The sequence below is a fragment of the Alligator sinensis genome, unplaced genomic scaffold (genome assembly GCF_000455745.1).
Source record: "Alligator sinensis unplaced genomic scaffold, ASM45574v1 scaffold938_1, whole genome shotgun sequence".
Taxonomy (NCBI): domain Eukaryota; kingdom Metazoa; phylum Chordata; order Crocodylia; family Alligatoridae; genus Alligator; species Alligator sinensis.
In genome coordinates this window covers 583640-599028 of record NW_005842449.1, presented here as the reverse complement: position 1 = coordinate 599028, position 15389 = coordinate 583640, and the positions used below count along the sequence as shown (strand labels likewise).

Here is a 15389-nt window from a genome sequence, read left to right as displayed (position 1 = left end):
AAAGAGTGTTCATAATTTATAAATACTGCTAAGATTAATAAAACATTTTACCATTCTTTGTATGTCTACTAAAATATTTACTATATGTAAAAGATTGAACTAACATAAGTGTAAGAGATATTGTAGTATTCAGTTTTTGCTACATATGCTATTTATTATCTCCACAGTATCTGCTAAAAAATGGGGGGCTTTGAAGAGGGTTATAAATAATATTTACTTTAAATTCATCATTATTTGTTTCTATGTACAATGGCTTATTCGATTAGGCTTCCAGCGATTAACTTCCCTGCTACCTCCTACAGGAAAAAACTGGGTCAGCTTCTGCCAGCAGTGCATGTGAGAGAGACAGCTTTCTCCAGCATATACAAATGATAACAAGATGAATTCATAAAAGAACCTTCAGTCTACCTCTAAGTTGTGGTTTATACTGGATATTATCTCAGTGCCTCTGAGAAAGTCAAAGTAAGATGGTGAAAATAAAAGACAGGAAAGTGCTTCTTTCTCTAGCAGCAGTCAGGTTTGCATAAGAGCAGAAACCATTTGCTTGGTGGAGGACTTCTCTATACATTGCATTTGCCATTTGCAAATAATGTCCCCCTCTTCCTTCCCTGTTCAGTACAGAAAATATATGATATTACTGACTGTAGCAATATCATTTGAAATGAAGCGCTAGTGAAAGTTTTGACTATAGGGCCAGGTTTTTAGTGCTATGCATGCAGGACTTTCCTCTTTTAGGGAAAGACGATTGTATGTGCTTACTGGTGGGAAACCTAGGAATGTAGCATAAACTAAATTGAGAATGTTAATTCAACCTGTTGCTCCATTATTATAACTGTCATAAGGAAAGGCTGCCAGTCACCTGGAACTTTATCTATACTCACGGTGAATTCTCCTAATCTGGATGAGTGTCCATTTTGGAATAGACATGATTATGCTGCCTTAAATTGGGGTATTTTCATTGAAAACACCCAAATTTAAGGCAGAATAATTGAAGGTGATCTACTTTTCTAGTCTCAGATTTGTTCTAGGTTTGTAGGATTTTCCCATTATTTTTCCTTTTTTGCCTTTAGCAACCTTTCCTGAACTTTTCCTCACATGGAATTTTTCATAGTTGTGCAATAAAAAAATTATTAGTGCAGGGTAACAGCATTACAAATCCCATTTGACATGCTCTTAATTTTCTGACACTTACATTTTGAACTGAAATCTCCTTTGTTTACTTTTTGCCCAGAGGTAATTTCAGCTATTTTTGAGATAAGGGAGTAAAATAAGAGGTTTTTTCCCCACTTAAAAATTCCGACCTCTTTTTCTTTTCCAGTTTATTTTTCATCAGGGATGTTGGAAAAACTTCTAAACTATAGCATGCAAATAATTCTGAATCTGGAGTTAGTTCTTTGCTAAATTGGGGGATCAGGGAGGAAGCTTTTAAAATAAAGTTAGTAGCATATGAAAATTCAGTCATGAACAAATACAATAGAAATACTCATTAAATTGCAAATGTAGATAACCAAAATGTAAATTCATAGTGAGATTGCACTAGACAAGTATAGACCCAATTACTGTTTTGGCCTCTCCTCTCCCCAGCCATCACCCCTATTCTAGCCAGCCAGATTGGAGACAATAGCCTTCTTGAGGATGGTAGGAAGAACCAAGAACTGCAACTTTGAACACATTCTAGACTCTATAAAGCGTATTCACCATACACAACCACACAAGAGCCAGGTGCAATCTTTTCTGAAGTGTCTAACTTTTAGCTATGTTGGAATATAATTCACAAACTATAAAGAACTATTTTCCCTCTACTTAAAATGGTGAGATTTAGCCAGGTAGGACTAGGGATCACAACACCCAGGTTAAATTAGCCAGTTAGAAATGATGAAAGGGTCATGTGCCTCTGAAATCCACCCCTCTCCCAGACTTGGCTCTGAGTTAGATGCCTGTGTAAGACTGGCATTTCTAGACTGAAACTAGTAGCCAATCTGTCATTTTGTGTATAGGTGACTGGCTCGCTCTTTTTGAGACATAGCCATTGTTGTGGTTGTAATAGTGCCCATCTTTTGCCTAAAAAATCAGGACACTCAGGAGTGAACTGGCATGCAGTTCCTGCTGCCAAGGTTATTTCTTAACCAGAGACAAATATCGTAGGAGCAGAAACTGAAGACAAGGAGGATTCCCCTTTCTAGGACAGTGTTGCAATAACTGCTACAGAGTCAGAATCCGTCACTCTACTTCTGGCCCCCGGGACTTTTTCATTCCTTTCTTCCCAGCCGTCCTTTAGGGGTGGAGAGCCTGTTTGTGTTCTCTGTGCTGCCAGGGCGTGCTGCCTGTGTGTGCGCTGCTGTGGGGGGTTTTTTTCCCCACAGGTTTTTTTGACCCCTGGATATCCAGGGGTCAAAAAAACCCATGGAAAAAAAAATGGAGCAGCGCATGCAGTCAGTGCATGTCACTGAAAAGTGTAGTTGGGCCGCCTGGAGCTGTGCTGTGGCTGCCAGCCAGGCTCCACCTGGCATGATCACCATTGCTACAGCCCTGGGAGGCCCCTAGGGCCCCAGGTAAGGTGCTGATGAGACGCTCCAGGCACTTGATTTAGAGCAGCTCTAATTAAAGGACCCCACCCCGCCCCCTGGAGCATGTGTATAAATGCCCTTTACTTTTCAGTTATCTGGCATAGAGATCTATGAAGTTGTATCACTACTGGAGCTGGTACACTCTTGTAAATATAGACAGTTACAAACTTGAGACTATGAGAAAGTGATGCCATGACTGATCCAAACCCTAAAGAACCATGTAACATAAAATGTTCAGTGAAGGCAGGTACTATTCATTTTTAGCATTGCATGAACTCATCATGATTCATCTCTCTGTATAGTACAACCAGGTGACATAATAGTACAAACCTTGTCTAAGGTACCTAACTACCTACATACCTGAGAAGTTGTAGATGCCAGTATTTTCTGGCAATAATTGATGCAGGTGACCACTGTTCAGCTACCATGACTGCTCAGAACTGCTGCCATCTTGGCCAAGTCAAATGTTTAGGTGCCTACACCTAAAGCTAAAAGTTCCTAAAGGCTTAAGGCTGTTCAGGATTCACAAACAAGGCATCTCTGATGATAAGTACCCAATCTGCTACTTATGCTCAGAGCACACCCAACGTGCTGGCTGCACTTCCACTAAAAAGAAGTAGCACATGTCATTAGCCCAATAACTTAATAGTTAGAACATTCACCCAAGAGTGGGAGATCAGGGGTTTAGGGCCCATGACAACCTCAAGGATCACGTCCAGATGAGCTCGGACATTTGGTTTCCCAGGGAATGCCCATGCCGTACATGCTTTGGCACAGCATGCTTTGGCACACAGCCAGGAGGCAGTAGGGGAGGCTGGGGCCAACATTGTGCTGGTCATATCAGTGTCCCCACACATTAAAATGGCAACGGGGGCATTTTATCTAAAACTGATTGAACAAGTTTTAGATTAAGCACCTCTGCTGCCATTTTGAAGTATGGGCATGATGATCACAAGAGGCAAGAGGCTTCTGCAGCGTGGTAATTGCCACGTTCCAGCAGATTCAATTAATTGTGTGTGCTCTGACGCACTGGAATTATAATGCTTGCCTGCTCATGTATAGGCACTCAAAGAGCCTACAAAGTCCACTAGTAAAGAGATGCATTCAAAAACCAAACACTTCACTTTGCTTCACTGCTTTTCAAAATGCTATAGGGTATTTTATGTAAAGATTTTGTTAATTCATAACTGCATTTGTGGAGTTGGAATCAGAGTCCAAAAGATAAGATTAACTCAAATGCTATCAATATGTGCTAGGTTTGCCTTGAGCACAACTACTGTATTGGATATTGAGAGGCAGAGACAGATGCTTTGCTTTAGGTAAGGAGACTAGAAGGTGATAGACCTGGCTTGTAGACCCACCTCAGGCTCAGCATATATGAATGTGAATAACTTCCCAGGACTTCAAACTTCCAGGCTATGGGTTAGGGTAGTAGGAGGGCTTGCTGCACTCTTCCTGTTATAGGTTGGCTGCTGGGCAGAATTCAGTGGCATGCAATCTTCGTATTTTGCTGATCCCTGTGGTATTTTAGAAAGGGTTGCTTGGACAATGTTCCTGTCTATCGATTAGGATGAAGTTACCATCAGACTCAAACCATACTAAATCTGTGGAATGTTAAGCAGTTTTAAAGTTACGATGTATTATGAGCAGTCACACATTAAGGGTTAATATTCTTTCTTGCCTGCACAGCTCTGATTTGCCACTAAAGGGCTGGAAAATAGGGGTGTGGCTAGGAGTCAGGATACCTGGGCTGAATCCCTGCTCTGGGTAGAGGGGTGGAAATGGTGCATCCTGGGATTCTGGAGGATTGCAGATTCTGGAGGATTGCAGATCGTTTTATCTGTGTGGAGCAGACTGAAGTTACCAAACATGAGCTAGGTAACGCAGCCCGGAGCTGACCCTTGTATGGAGTGGCATAACTTTGAGATACCGAGAGGGCACTTAATATGTGTTCATAAGCTTTAATTTGTAGATGCTTTTGTTGTAAGTGCATTTCATATGATCTAAGTGTAATCTTAGTAGCTGCTGTAAGGACTTTGTGGTGGTCATTGAGGATAATATAAATTAATAATGTTCCTGGGATTGTTCTGGGACCTATAGACTGCAAAGACTGCATAAAGTCACTTTAATCATCCCTGTTCCTTTTCCCATCAGGTTCTGTACTGAGTATAGGTCTTCTGTTTTTAAAGTTAAAGGCCTAGCTGAGAAGTTAAGTACAACACATTTTATGTCCTTACATGTAGGTCTCAATGGATTCAGGGGCTGTAGTCTATTTAGATATTAGCTTTGTGTTTTCGTGCCTTAATTTTGCACCTTTTACTTTCTTATTATTTTAAATTCATGAACTAAAAATGCTTGAATTACATTTTTTGTCTTTATATATCAGAATTTACCTGTACATTATGCACCTAATCAACTTTCGTATTTTAATATTTAATTAAATAAGGTCTATCTTTTAATAACTTAGAAAGCAATATATTGGTAGCTACCCCAGTCTCTGGGGGTCTATTTAGCAGCAGTATGTATTATTCCATCATATGAAGCTTTCAAGAATTGCAAAACTTTTAAAATACATGTCATGACTTAGCACAGAGACATTTCTCCTTTTAGAGTCTCAGAAATGCTAGTAGATTTCAAACAGTTTTAACTTAAGCAATTCAGAGAAACTTGTACAATGCTCTAGGCTGGGTCATAGTTTATTGCTTCATGGCTATATTCTGAAGTCCATAAAGATTATCACAAAATGTTATTTGCTCATTGTTTAATATTTCTTTACTATCATGAGTATACAGACTTCCAATTAAATTGCATTTTACATTTTAAAAATGTTTTACTGACATTTAAAGTTCTTTGGGCTGTGAAAGGCTCTGGCCACTGCAGGAAGATGGATAGGCCACTGCCATAACCTCACTGGACAGCTGGGTCATGCTGGGCTTCTTTTTTAAAATTTATTTTTAATTCTTTTAAATTTTCCCCTTCCTGCCTCCACTATGGTGATGGTTTCCACCTGCCCTACTCCTGCAGCACTGGGGATCTGTGTCCAGCTGTCCCCCATAACAGCCCAGTTCAGCCCAGCCAGGGTGGCTTTTTGCCACACTTGGCCTCTGTACTTTTCCATGCCATAGTGAAAGGGGCCAGGATGGCGGGGCTAATATGTGTGTGTGTGTGTGTGTGTGTGTGTGTGTAGATGTGTGTGAACCTATGGCAACAGGTTTACATGAGTCACTGCTTGGGGTATTTTTCCCTCCCCCCTACTCCCCCAGTCTCCCTGGCGTAGACTCAGCTGCTCTCCATCTCCCTCCTTGTTTCCCTTCTGGCCAAGGCAACACCTCTGTCTTGAAGCAAGAATAAAGCAAGTGCCCCCCTTCCCCATCTCTGCATGAGTGGGCTGCAGAGCTGTGTATGTGCATCATGCTGTCATGGCTGATACCCTCAACCCCCCATCCCCTGTCAGCAGTCAACATGAAAAGCATCTCCAGGCTGTGTGGCTCCCTGTCTCTGCATCTGCTCTTGGGAGGCATGGGGGTCTCTGCCCACACATCCATCAAGAGACCCAGATGCTTCCTGTGAGCAGAGGCAGTAACAGAGCGGACCAGGCTGAAGATGCCTCTCATTAACTTGGTAGTGCCCAGGGAGGCTGTGGGTTATGGTGGAAGGTGTGCTCAAGTGCTCCCACCCTTCTGCCCTTGCCCAGTGCAAGCAGTCTCATGCCCCGCCCCCACCCCACCAAACAGTGAATTTCTGTTTGCTTCTGACTTAAGCGAGAGCATTTACAGAAACCCATGTAGGTTTGAGCATTCTGCCTCGGTCTTTTTGAATGCCTGTACTTAGTTGTACCAGCTGCCTGTGGAGGGTTCGGGATAGAGAGTGTGGTCGGGAGTAGAAAGGTAAGAAAGATTTATTGACTTAACAAAAACACGACTACACGTAGTAACAAAACGAGGACAGACAATAATAATTTGCATCTCTGATGCCTGATATATGACAAGTTTCTCTTCTGCAAAGCTCAGCGAAGTCAGGCATCCCTGATCAGTGCTGTCCGAGGGGTACTTGGAAGGACCCTGGTATTCAGTCTTCGGGCTCCTCGAGATCCATGGGCCCACTGATCCAGGTCAGCAGCTAATTAGTAATTTATTTCACAGAGCTGCATCTTTCTTCTAAATGATTTCCGGATGTGCCAGCCAATTTATAACTTCTGAGCTATGCTGATAACTTACAGCCATCCAGATTCTGCCATTACAATTATTCTTAGGACTGACCGATAGCAGTACAAGCCTTGCATTCTTCTGATAAGGTTAATTTTAACCACGCCACAAAGCTTACTACAACTTCTACAAGGCCTTGCTAAATTTACTAGGCCTCATTACTACATACAAGGCCTCACTACATTTTTTACTTTAATTAGGCTCTTAACAACAACATGTGGCTTAATATCTGAACAAATGATAGAAAAACACTTTTTCTAATCTTCACAGCATTCAGCAAGCACCTTAGACACAATTTTCAACTGTCACACTTAGCCACTATGTATTAGGCTATGAAGTCATAGTCTTGTAGGAATTAAGAGATTCTAGTTGATTCATAGACAGTAAAAGTCCAAGCATTTTATCTTTTTATTTTGGAGTATCTACTGTACTATTTTAGAGGAAATTTAATAATTTCCCATGGCTTTTTGAGTGTAATGGACATTTTCTTTTATATTTTGAGTCTCTAAGACTAAAGGGAAAAAAGTCTGATCTCTGTTACACACTTATTTCCACTTACTTAATTTCCACTCTTAGCCTATTTTTTCTATAATGCATTTTTATACATGCACTACACCAAAGGTGCACAATAAGAGTTCTATTTATTGTAACATCTTACAATAATAATGCTTAGCTCTAATAGTTCTTTTCACTAATAGATCTCAAAATACTTTACAGAGAGAGTAACTATCATAATTCGCATGTTATTGGTACAGAAAATGAGGCGTAGAAAAGTGAAGTGATTCATTCAGTAGGCTAGTAGGAGAGCACAGTCAAGATACAGAACCCACTTCTTTTGCCTTCCAGCCCAGTGCTCAAGCCTTAGATCAGAGCCCTGGTCTGGTAGACACTGTACTCCCACTTCTTCCCCCAGCTTTCACTTCCTGCCTCCATCCCAAGAGTGGTGAGGTAACATGGTGCACCTACACAGTACAGTGCAATGGAGGGGCAGGAACAAGGCTGGAAGACACCTAGAGACCTTGGCTGCTGTTAGAGCCACAGTGAAAGGGAGGCATGGCAATGGAGAGGGGGATACCTGCAGTGCAGTGCATGTCACATGGCTGCCTGCATAGTGTGCAGCCCCGGAGGTCTGTGGCTCATGTTTTTATTGCCCATATAACAGAACGCTCACTGATGCAGTCCATGAGGCAAACACTTCCCAGCCACTTAGAAGTGGGACAACCCTGCCTTAAACCATACATCAGTTTGTGCCTGCTTTGGAAATTCAGTAAAAGAAATCAAATCATTGTGTTCATGACAGCACACAGAAGTTTAATCTGATACTTATTAATAGTCAGCATGCTGTGTTGTAGCAAAAGTGTGCATTTGCTATTCACAAACTATGTTTTGTCAATATACATCTGATTTTTTAAGAGTTTTTATAGTGGTGTTTTCATTTTGGGCAAGATTCACTCAAGATACTGCCACTAACAGATTAGAGAGCCTTAGCATTACAAAGTTTGCCCACAGGAAACCATTTGTGATTCAGTTCTAGTAGCTGGGTGACACTGCCTAGAGAAATGAAGCTGTGAAGGTCATAAACAGGATGACTCATTTCATTTTGCTATGTTGTTTTCACTCAAGGGACACCTGTACACTCCCAACAAAAGTTCAAAGCTGCCCTTCACATTAGTGAACCACTGAAGAGGAATACAGCCTGTCTTTCATGAGGAGAGGGGTGAATCTTTCCCATACATCTTGGATACTGCTATTCTTTCTGGTGCAGTTTGCCACTATCTGTCCTAGAAAGTGAATCTTTTGCCTCTGTAGACAGTACAGGAAAAAATATGTCCAACATAAGCCCTGTTTTTGAATGCAAACATAGGCGGCAGAAGCAGGGGCTAATGGGGCTTAGCCCCCACAAACATGGGGTAGCAGTAGGGCCACAGGGCAGCCCAGTCATGGGATTCTGGTGGCTGCCACAGGGGTGGGGAGGGGTGTGTACAGAGTGGTGAGGGAGGGAGTGGGGCTGGGGCAGGTGCTGCACAACTGGGGCAGGGTGCAAGACAGAGCTGTGAGCGACTTGTCTGGGGGGTGTTGGGAGGGGGAATCCCAAGAGGGCATGTGGGGCATGTGCCTCGAGATCTGTGTGGGGCGGGTGTGCTGCCACTGTGGGCTGGGGCCAGGGCTGCGCTCGGCTGTTCTTGGCTGAGGCTGGGCCGGGCTATGCTCAGGGCAGGTGACAGCAACACTGGAAGGGGGGCTATGGGGGGGCTGCAGCCACCCCAAAATTCACTGTAGCCCTCCAACCCTCCCTCCCATCACTGTCACCACCCACCCTGGCTGCAACGCAGCCCAACCCCCCCACCAGCTGGGACTGGCACAGCTCCCCAGCCCCAGCCCATAGCAGCAGCCCGCCCTCCCCTGCATGCAGATCCAGGGCGCACACACCCCCAGGCCCTTCTAAAGTGCATGCAGCAGTGGGAGCCACCACCCCCTGCCCATGCCAGGTGCCCCCTGGATGAGCTGCTAACAGCTCTGTTCCATGCCCTGCCCCAGCTCTGCAGGGCCTACTGCAGCCCTACTCCCTCCCTCACTGCCATGGGGGTTGGCAGATTGAGGCCCCAGCAGTGAGGGAGGGAGCAGGGCTCAGGCAGGAGCAGGGACTGGCTAGTTGGTGGAACAAGCAGAGGGTCGGGGGACACATGCCCCCCAATCCGTACATGGTGCAGAAGTGGTTGCTGTTGCACACTGTACTTTGCTCCCTGCTGTAGCTGCCTCGTGAGCCTCAATCTGCCCCCCTTCACAGCCCTTTCCCCTCCCTCAGTCTCTGCCCCCACAGACTTACCTGCTGTGGGGGTGTGCATGCACCCAGGTGCACATGCATTCAGCCCCTCCAACTAATGCTTTCTCCCTCTGCCTATGAATGCAAACCATCATTAGGAGCTACATTTGGATGTATGCGTCAGGTCACTTACGGCTTTGGATATCTAAATAAAGGAATCAATTTTGAGAGAAAAAATAATAGTTCAGAGCGGGAGAGAATTTTCTTTTTTTAAAGACTTTATTATACAAATATTTAAAACAAATGGTGGAAGTGCAAAGGTGTGTGGCCCTCCCAGGGGCCAAGCAACAAAACACACTATGTCACCAGAGATTGAAATACCCTCCCCCATGCTCCTTATGGGGTTACATATGTAGTAGCAGCTGTCCATCTTCCACTTGCAGAGGGTCCCCTCAGTGGCCCAGCATGACACAAATTGTTCCACATTTTGTCGGAAGGTGAAGTGTCCAAATTGAAATGCAGCACATGCCCGAATCTATGAGCAGAAGAGTCGGAAGGCATCCTCAGAGCCAGCCCCTATGAACTAGTTTCTGTGGCTTTTCAGAGTTGCCATCTTAGCCTGGCTAAGCAGGAAGTTGGCCAGGCATATCAAGGTCCCCTTGGCTACTTGGTACAGGATAGAGAGGATGTACATAGTCTCGGAGAATTGCCAGTCCACCATACCAAAAAGGATGCTAAGGGCAACAAACTGAATGCAGCCTGGGGTAGTCCAGGAAAGTATGGAAAAGAGTCTCCTCTACCTCCTCCAGGTAGAAAGGGAAGGCAACTGATGCTGCAAGGTCTAAGTAGAGGACAAAAGTGTTCATGGCCAGGGCACCATACAGCAGCTGCTACTGGAAGTCTTCAGTTCTCTTGGTGATGACTAGATTGTGTACGGTGTGCCAGGCTGCTTGCTCTGGTGTTGGGCCACTAGGCACTGTCTCCAAATTGTGACAGGATGGGGAGCAAGAACATGGGCATGATGCACTTTAATTGTCCATGTATATCGCACTTACCTTAAAAGGGTCTCAAGACAGATCCTGTCTTTGTTCTCATTGGGCATGAGGAGGAACAGTGAAGTGCTGGGTCCAGAACTCTCATTTTTGTCCAAAAGAAGAGAAAAATGCAGCTATAGAAGGGGTCTGTTTAGTGAGTTACCATCAGGGAGGGCTCGTAATGTGTGGATGCAGTCTTCTAAGGTGACAGGCACATCTCCTGGGACGACAATTTTCACTTCAGGCAAGAGGTACAAAACAAAACAGATAGCTTCCAGGCCCAGCCAATCAGCCAGGGCTTTGGGTGAGAGCCAGGCGGACCAACCTGAGTTAGAGGAGCTTGTGCAACTGGACCAAGAAAGCAGGGAGACTTCCAGAGGTGAGGCTTGGTTCCTCCTGCTGCAAGGCCAAGATATGGACCCAGGGGGCTCCTGTAGTTGCTCTTGAAATTGCCCTGGTGTCTCAGTCAGAGGTAAGCCCACCAATCCTGGGCAAGGTTGAAGTAGAAGGGTGGAAAGGCATCCCTGCTGAGGCAATTGGGATTCAACAAGAAAATTTCCCAATCAAGGTTGAGGTCCCCCATCTAATGCAGGAAAACAAAAGCCAGTCTTTGCCAAGGGAGACATGTCCCAGCAAAGAACAGGTGCTGAAGTGTTTGCAGGCAGAGGGTAGCCACCTCCCTCACTATTGGACAGGTGCAGGATACCCTACTGGAGCCAGTGGTGCCTGTTCCAGAAAAAGTCCACAAGTAGCTTCTGGATACTTTCAAACAGAGTAATTGGTGGGTCCAGGAATACACACCTGTGCCTTAGAGTAGCAGCTGCCAGTTTGTTGATGACCAGGACCTGACCATGGTAGCCCAGGGCTTTGAAGCCATTGTGGAACCAAGCCTTCAGGCAGGTCGGGAGGGGGAGGGGGGTTGAGTGTCGGCCCAGGTTCCCAACAGAAATACAGTATGTCACTTCTGGCCCAGTTGATATAGTCTGAGGAGTCATTCTTGTAGTCTTGTTGATACTCAGTCAAGGACTGCACACCATCCTCACTGCTCACAAAAAGTCATGTCATTGGCATACTTTGTCACCTTAACTTAGGGGGCAGTAGCTGGGGCTTTGACTGAGGCCAATGAGACAGAGAGAGAGAGAGAGGTAGGAAACCAATACCTAAAGGAAAAGTCCCACTGAAAAAGAGAGTTGAAATCATTTCCTTCCCATCCTATTGTATCAGTTCTTTCTAGGTATAATGTCTAGACTGTAACCTCTTCAGGACAGAGATCAGTTGTCATGTATGTCTGTGAAGTGCTATGTTCACTTGTCATGCTATGTAAACATATAATAGTAAAATAAAAATGAAACATTTGAACATTGTTATCAGCTTTTTTCTGGTGGGATATATTCCAGAAGGGTGTTGTTGTCTTTATACTGACATTCTTCCCAGTATATGGTTGAATGGTTCCTGGTAGTTTAATATGTTATGCATTTTAAAGAGGATGGCAACAAAGTTCAATATGGTCATAAAATCATTAGGAAAATGCCAGAAATAATTTAATCTAACTAGAATAACCCCCTTAAGATATGAAATATCTGTTATAAAGTATTACCTTTTAATTCTTTTTTTCCATCCTGTTGCCTTCAGTTAGCTAAGAATTGGACAACTGGGTTTTAATATGTTAGATGTATTAGGATTCCAAATTATTTGATTTATAAAAAGAAGAAAGTGTATCTATTAGAAAAGATAACTGACAAAGAAAGGAGACTGATTTGGAAACGGGATAATTGTTTTTTGTTTGTTCAACTGTGAAACACACTGACATGAAATTAAACTAAATATCAGATAATGACCCCAAATTTGAGTTTCTAATTAAGTAGTACTCCAACAGCAGAAAGATGAGGAAGTTTTAACATGGTACTGTGCTTTTCTGCTTTCACCTTGGCCATAGTCTGTCTTTCAATCTGAGGGGGGAATTTGAATCTTGCCTTGAGATAGAATAGCATGAGAATGTTATTCTGTAACCTTGAGCCTCTCCAGAGAAAGGTTCATAGATTTTTAGGGTCGGAAGGGACCTCAGTAGATCATCGAGTCTGATCCCCATCCTATTGTATGACAGGTATTGCAGACAACTCATCTACTCTTTTCTTTTCTGAACAATTGGGTTTCATCTCAATGGAACAGAGTAAAATCCAACTGGATTACAGCAGTGACCCTCCATAACAGCTTAATTTAAAAAGGTTTTGCACTGATGGAAAAACTTTGACAGGGATGCCCTTTATTGGGTTTGGAAAAGAGGGTCATGGAATCTGGTGATTTTATTTCAAAGGTTCAGATAAATCAGATAAGTACCAATACTTTAGGATCATAAACAACATGAGCTGCAGGACTACAGTCTTTATTAGATCTGAGAGTTTGAATTTTGTTGTTTTGTCTCTTGTGTCACAAGTTCATGTATGAATAAAAGATTTGATCAGGGCCCAGTTGGAAGACAACAGAGCGCCGGAAGAAAACAAGCCACCGCCATTGCTTCCTCGCTTCATTTTGTAATCTTATTTCATATTATAGTATTACACTAATGTTACTGTGAGTAACTGTACATCTATATCATTGTCAAAACTCCTATTTTCAGGAATTCCTCTTCATACACAAACTTTTTCAAATTTTGAACTTTATGTACAGATTCTTAACATGTAAGAGAGAGGTTTTAAGGTTGTATAAAATGTCAACAAAATTGATGTAATTGTGAAATGATGTTAGATTATTTCTTAATGGATTAAGTTCTACTCAGTAATAAAAAGATAATGATAGCATTAAGAGAAAGCAATTTTTATAGACTTATGTCCTGACTTTTAGTACCCACAGCTTTCTTACAGTTAACCTTTGAAAACTGGGTCATTAGTTATTACTATTGACTAGGTGTCTTTACTGCTGGAGAAGAGTATTGTGACTATTTTTACTGCTTTATTTTATTAAGGACTCAACCCTTATTTAAAATCAGTGAAAATACTTCATTGCTCTTAGCTATTAAAACAAAATGATTGACCCAATAGACCAGGGTGGGCAAAATATGACTTGTGGGCTGAATCTGGCCTGCCAGGCACTTCCAGCCCATGGCACCCACCAACGAATTGTGCCCTGCCCAGACCTTCCACCCACAAGGGTGGGAGTAAGGCACCCATGTATACACACACCCCAAACATACCCTAGTGAGCCTCGCTCCCACTGTTATGGTTACTGCTGCAGCTGCCAGGAACCTGCTCCATGGAGAGTGAGGAAGGCAGCTGGCTCCAGTGCGTGGGGCTTCCCTCCCGTGCCACCCAAGTGTGGGGGCTGCACATGCATGGCAGGGAGCACTGGTGATAGAGATGGCCTGGCAGAGGCTGCACTCCTCGCCACAATGTGCAGCACTAGCCAGAGCTGCATGCCACTGGGCACAAGCACTCCAAGTGCCCTGTCTGCTGCTGCACTATGGGGACAATATGGAGGGTCCTCACACACCTCCACCCTCCCTCACACCCCACAAATGCCACACTCCCACAACCTGCCAACACACCCTCACATGTACATAAACCCTAAACATACCCCATGCCCCCCACACACACAGCCACATCCCCTCACAAATGCCTCCCATACACACTCACACACACACGCACACCCCTGCACCCCCCATACACAATATACATGGCTAATAATTTATTTTTGTGTTATTATGTAATCATCTCTATATACAGTGCGCAAACACATCATGAAAAAATATTTTTGTAATAAAATTAAAATATGTTATAATACCTATTTGACTTTTAGTATATGATTTGGTTTATTTTCTGGTTGTAAGATGGCAGCCCCCACACCCCCAAGAGCTTGGGGGCGTTGCAAGGGGAAGGACTTCCAGTGGCAAAGGTCGGGGTTAGGAGTGGGACTTCTGGTCCCAAGATAGTGCCCAGGGGGCAGGGCTGTCAATGGGTGGGGCTACCCATGTGGCCTTCAAAAGCTTGCTAAACCTTGTTAAGCAGCCCTCCACCCGAAATAATTGCCCGTCCCTGTGTTAGACCAATTGGTGGCTTGTGGTTTGCAAGGAGCCACAAGGTGAAAGCAGTCTCTAGCCTCCCCTTCCTTCTTCCAGCTTATGCCTGCATACACAGGCTAGAGTGCGTCTGCACTGCAGGGTGAGATCTGAACTCTGCATGTTGTGGGAGAGAGCCCAGGGGCTTGCAAGAAGTTGGACAGCCCTGTGATAGACCATAACATAATCTGAAAGACCAGGGGTCAGCAACTTCATAGGAATGTTGGGCCAAAGTAAAACAACTTACTCTGAGGATAAGTTGATACCATTTTCAACCCACTACCATCATTTCTCTGGTGCCTATCATCCCCACCACTAAATTGACACTAATGTACTTGAGACTCTCTGACAAATTGTCGCTGATATCCTGCTTCTGTGGACTAGATGGAATCACTTAGTGGACATTTAGTTCCAGCCCTGTAATAGACTGTTTTTCAGCTCCATCAAGATTGCAAGCCATCCATTACACTAGCATTGAGATGCTTCTAAATTATTTCATATATTTTAAAATATTGAATAACATACAGTTACTAGGCTAAAGAATAACTAAGTCAATGTCCACTTTAGTGGGGTTTCAGTTTCTGCTTCATGAATACATTTGAGTATTGTGGCACTTTTTCATAGCATTTGGCCATAGAAGACTGTCATTTTGATAACTAATCTATTTACTTAGTTTTTACACAACAACAGAATCTAATTTATTTGTGTGCCCATCTGGGCTAGATTGCTCATTTTAAATTAATTTAAAATATGATGGACTGTTACTGG

General features: G+C 43.6%; 1 protein-coding gene across 9 annotated transcripts in view; it reads left to right on the top strand.

Annotated features, from left to right (window-relative positions):
- The window catches only part of THSD7A (thrombospondin type 1 domain containing 7A), a 555303-nt gene that overhangs the window by 409445 nt on the left and 130469 nt on the right, over positions 1 to 15389 (top strand). The gene's annotated exons all lie outside the window — the stretch shown is intronic.